At 33.9% G+C, this 6000-nt stretch overlaps 1 non-coding gene across 1 annotated transcript; it reads left to right on the top strand.

Annotated features, from left to right (window-relative positions):
- The first annotated feature begins 693 nt into the window (after window positions 1–693).
- On the top strand, window positions 694–799 carry LOC128040213 (small nucleolar RNA R71). Its single transcript, XR_008194871.1, has one exon. It is a non-coding gene; the product is annotated as a small nucleolar RNA R71 (small nucleolar RNA).
- Window positions 800–6000: the final 5201 nt, after the last annotated feature.

The following is a 6000-nucleotide window of genomic DNA, read 5'->3' as shown; positions in this document are numbered from 1 at the left end:
GAAAGATCGAGTTGCCATGGAATGTTTTTCCGAATGTTATTAAGCACGTTGATAATAAATTGAGTTTAATTAAGTAATAGTCCTAGTTTATTTATGTTATAATTTTTGCAAATTGTGTTTAATTTTACTAAAAACTATTTCATTCATATAGTTTGCATACTTAGGATAATTTGCATTAGGGATCATTGCATGTAGTTTAATATATTTTAATCACCACTTCTCAACTATATTGTGTTTTTATTTACCAAATTGTTAATATAATTTTACAAATTAAATGACTTAGCATAAATACAATCCCTGTGTAGACAATAACTCGATACTTACTTATTACTTGATAACGATTATGTACACTTGCACTAACCTACGCGTTATAATAAACACAAGATAGCTCAACTGATTTTCATCTCCTAGACTGCAGTCGGTCTCTTCATTGTCTTGATCATATTAGCTAAAGATGATACATGGGCTGTCAATAAGGTGATCACATCAAGCTCAATTGTTCCAGCGGTTCTCCTACTAGTCCCAACTCGCATGGTAGAATATTGATAATCATTGTTGGCAATTCGTTCCAAAATCTCATATGCTTCATTACAGGATTTATCCAACAAAGTACCATTGGCAGAGGCATTGACTACCATCCTTGTATGTGCATTCAACCCATTATAAAACATCTCCATCTGAGTCCAGTGCTAGAAACCATGCATAGGACATATTCTAAGTAATTCCTTAAATCTTTCCCAGGCTTGATAAAGCGTTTCATCCTCTAATTACCGAAATATATGATCTCATTTCTAAGGTTAGTATTCATGTTTGGTGGATTATACTGTCGCAAAAACCTTTGGCAAATGTCATTCTATGATGCCACTGCTCTCGACGGTAAAGCATTAAACCACGCTCTTGCACGATCTCTTAAGGAGTATGAGAACAATTTAAGTCGCAATGCGTCTTTAGGAACACCCTATTGTCGAAACGAAACACACACTTCTAGAAAAAGTCTTAATTCTAGCGTTGGATCTTCAGTGGGCAACCCCCCGAACTGTCCAACTGTTTGCAACATTTGAAACATTACAGGTTTCAACTCAACATACTAAGCTTGTATGTGTGGTCTGAGTATCACTGGATTCAAGTCATCTAAAAATAGAACAATATGTTCTCAAATTGGCCTGTCTCAATCATCTATCACACGATGAATAGGAAGATTAACATCCCGACCATTTAGATTTAATGGTCATTCAGCCCAGGATCATTCCCTTCCCTAGCCATATTAAGCAATTCTTTTCTCCTTCTTCGCAAAGTTCTTTAGATTTATGGATCAAAAGGATACTCTTCGTTAACAGGAATGCTTCTACTCATGTATTGATGGCAAACCTGTAGAAATTATATACAACTAAATTAGCTAAAACTAATGGAACAAAAGAAAATAACAAAACCAAATTTCACCAATTATCAATCCTTAGAAATGACGACAAAAACTTGTTGCTTTTGAATATGATGTGCGAATTATGCACGTAGACACGTCATACAAGTAATAAAGTGATGAGTGAGATCATCTCTGTAGGGATTAGATAGGTAATAATTTTAACTTAAATTGTGAACATTAATAGAAATTAAAGGGTCCAGCAAAGTAATCTCAAGCCTAAAAGATTTAGCTCATAGCTAGGTAAATCGAATTCAAGTTTAATGCAATTAAAAGCACTTCTTTAACGTAATGCTCTAAAAAATACTAATGCAATATCCTAAAATACAACTAAAATCACTTAAGTATAAATAATTAACTAAGTCTAAGGGCATGAAATATAACTCTTTTTTAGGAGTTATCACTATGCTGCGACACAGGTCCTAGTTTTTCACGACATCGACTCTAGACAGAAATTAACACAAACCAGGGGGTATTTTAGTCTGTACAATCAAACTTAAATTTCAGGAACGTCAGCTAACTTAGGGTTAAAGACGAAGGCCTTCTGAAATCTATAAATAGGCTCATTTGTCACATGTTATGGACACCAATTACTTAGTTTAGAATTCTAGCTCTAATTTCAGTTTAGCTTTTCTTTCTTATTAGGTTTTATATTTATTTTTCAAGTTTTTCTTTGTTTATCTCAAGAGATCTGATTTGTGGAATACAATCAAACTTGTGGATTCACTTCATTCTTAATACAAATCAGGTATTTTCTTAAACTTTATACTTTCAATTCGTTTATCATGCTTATTTTTTATATCGATTCTATAATGTTCATGAAAACTATATGGAACTAATCTTTCTATGGGGGATTAATGAGTGTAGGGATTATTTGTTAACTGTTTTGTAGTGTTACTCAACGGATCAGCTGTTTAGGAAAGGAAGAACCTAAAACCCTAGGCTTGACAACCCTAGAAAGTCATCAAGATGGGAATTAACCCAAAATTGGTATGGCCTATCCATGAACACCTTCACCCTAAGTCGGTCTAGACTTTGAGGTCGAAAGATAAGTAGTCCTTGTCGACTCGCTATTTGAGTGGAAGATTAAAAGATCCTACTCGAATAGCGACCAGTTCATTGACGAGGAACCCGAAGCAATAGTTGATGGGGATTACCAAAGCAAGCTAATCACCCATAATCATATTTGCTTTATTCTATTTTTTTATCTCTTGATTTATTATTTCATTCCTTATTATATTTTATTATTTCTCAAAAACTTCTTTTATTATGTATTCGTACTATAATTTATTTAGAGTACTAATTAGTGTTGGCGCAGCGGAAAAATAATAATTCGGCAATCCGAACCAGGAATCCATGTGTGAGGAACGAATCGGGGTGAAAAGGTTGCGAAATTACCTAATGTTTCTTCAAAGTAGACAACACGCCTCAACAAGGAGTAGTCTGATCTGCTGTCGAACCAAGCCGCAATCTATCGTGATCCCGGCCTCTACGTAATCCACCCAGTTGACTACGAAAGGAAGAAATCCCCAAAACAGTTTTGAAAGTGATTTTTCTTTGACGGCTACTAGACCCAAGCAAAGGAAAAACGGGATCCTTATAAATCTTTTATTTTTAGGGTTTTTAAGAATTAAACAAATATAATAATATTTTAAACCGAATACATTAATTATAATATAATTTCGGTAAACCATATATTTATTTGAATTCATATGCTAACCAAATTCATGTCCTCATTATGCGTACAACAACCTTGTACATAATGTGTTGGAAATTTGATTACCGAATTAAATTAATTCTATAATTAATTTAATTCAAGCGGCCCCCAAAAACAATACCAACTATGGCTTATTCCGTTCATTTCAACTATAGGGTGTGACCCTGTAGGTTCATGTAACGTTAGCAGTAATACTAGAACGATTCCAATGTTACAAACAATGAGTGGCATCTAGTAATGCATCATTGTTACCTAAGTCACAAGAGATCATGATTCGACATAACCTTTTTATGATTAACCTTTTATGCAATAATCCTTAAGTCATTTATCTCTGGATTGGACACAAGTCATGGAATAGTCACACTTGCATAGTCCATTCCATGTTCCTTGATATCTTAAGCAGACTACGATATACAAATAAGTATGACATCTCATATCAACTTATTTGAGCATGGCCATGCATTTCTAGTCTCACTTAATCAAGTGGCCTAAGATATTACTCCCATTATGTAGGAGGGACTTATTCTATATCGACCAACCATATCCCTCTACATCGATTGTGGTATATCCAACATCAGCCTTTATAAAACAACCAATTACGGTGTACGTTTGACTGTATCAAGATATACAACTCACGATGTTGGGATTATGACGATCTCAAGTCTGAGGATCATATACATATTAATCACTATGAGTAATGTCGTGACAATTACATAATAATCCAAGAAACATACTCATAATGGGTCAGTCCAATATGTTGTTCTCTAACACACATATTCATGCATTGATTCTGACATTCCATATCAATGACAACTCTTTATCATCAATCAACTGCATGTTAGTCTTAATGCATTATCGTTGTCCTATCCAACAATAATACTTAACTAAGGAACTTTTAAGAATAACATATTATTCTTAGTACATTATTATAAAATAGTTTATTTATACACACAGAAAAGAAACTGAAATAATAATGGTAACGCCTTATATTAATAAACATGATAAATCAAGTATGTTATTACAACCATCTCATGATTGATCTTTGGGCATACTCTAACAATTAGATCTTTAAGTGTTCAGGTTAAAATTAATCTAGCACTACCCTCCCTTGGGTACGATCCTCGGAGTACACCTACTCTGTTGTAGCTATATACAACTAGACTCGCATACTTGAACATATCACCTCATCGATATATCTTTTACTGTAGTATTCAGACTCAACGGGCTAGGATGCAGACTCGACATTCTTAGGGTCTTAACTTGTCGTGGACTTAATCTAAGATTATTATTAACTTTGTCTCGTTATTATTATCGTATTTTTTTCCAATGACATGGGATATATGGTTTTAAAACAAAAGTGATCATTTAGGATGCATGATACGGAATGTTAGGAAGTCCTGAAATTAGTCAAACTATTATTGATATTTATTATTAGGGTTTTATGATAAGATTGAGTATAGTTTTTACATATTTATATATATCTGATAAAGATAGGTTTATTTACTTTAGATTAATTGTTTGCCGCTAATATATTCTTGATAATCTTGCTGCAAAATTTACTTGAATAAAATAGGTTTAAATTTTGCAAATTGATTTCAAAAAAAGACCGAGCCATTTCAGTGGTTAATGTGAACAATTCAACTCGAGTCTACCGTTTAGGTTGGGTTAGGGAGGTTACAGTTTTAGGTGTGGGCCCATGGAGCATCGAGTTAAATATTTCCTCGTCAACCACCTAGTTAGAGGTAAAACTCATCGCAAACTCGAAATTAGAGAGTTGGAACTGATGTCGAGAAAGGTATTGTTGTAGGTTACTTTGATTTGTGTATTGTACTATTAGGATATAGTCTGGCTTTTTGGTTGTTGGTTGTGGTATTCTCGTGGTAGTGAATTAGATTTTTAAGACTGTTCGTAGGGGTTTGAAAGGTTAAATATTGTTTGGTAGTGCGCTAGGATCAGAGTGCGTAGTGGAAGTGTGGTAATGAATTATGCGATTAAGCGATTATGATGTTAGCAGGAAATTTTAGGGATAAAATTTCTTTAAAAAGGGTTGAGTTGTCATACCCCGAAAATCAGGTTAGAAGAATCAAGGTCTACAAGTTGAGTCTGTTGTCACAATTAGATTTTTAAGTTTTTCTTTGCGCCTTAGGAACAAAATAAGCTTGTTGGTTCAGTGTTCGAATCCTTGCGCGTGCAATCAAGGATTGTTTTTGTTTTTTTTTTGTTGTGCAGCCATGTGGTTCAATTTATTTGAATTTTGGAGTATTTGATAGGAGGTTAGTTTGATTTTTAGTGGGAATTCTAATTTTAGAAAATAATCCCCAAAATCCTCTCATGTCTCCCTCACTTTCTTTCATGTTACTTCTTTTTTCTCACTCTTCCATTTTTCGATTTTGACTCTTTTTGCTACTGAATACTTCTTTTTCCATCATCTTCTTTTTGCTACTTCAGCCACAAGGCCATGTCTCTTAGTCAGACGGTCGTATACCCCTGTCACACGGTCTAAACCCTCCTACACAGCCATATGGTCCTATTTTTTTATTTTTTCCACTTTTTCTCAAATTGATTCGCTTTAGTCCCTGACTGATCCCTTGCATGTTTAAGCCTCTGTAGGAGTGATTGGGACACGAATACTGATTTTTTGTATGACTGTGATGAGTGTTTTTCTACCGGACTCTTATATAAAAATACATGTGTTTTAATTTTTATTATTCATACAGGTTGCCATTATGACTAGATGCGTTAATCAGGATCTGTGTATGTTGTTGACTCTGCTAATTTAAGTTAATTACGAGTATGCTGTGGAATACTGGAAACTAAATATGAACATGTCTTATTCAATATATGTATATGTATTGAGTGTTGTATA

This window comes from Gossypium raimondii, chromosome 3, assembly GCF_025698545.1.
Source record: "Gossypium raimondii isolate GPD5lz chromosome 3, ASM2569854v1, whole genome shotgun sequence".
In the NCBI taxonomy this organism is placed as follows: Eukaryota; Viridiplantae; Streptophyta; class Magnoliopsida; order Malvales; family Malvaceae; genus Gossypium; species Gossypium raimondii.
The sequence above is the reverse complement of the archived record's forward strand: the minus strand, read 5'-3'. Positions and strand labels throughout refer to the sequence as shown.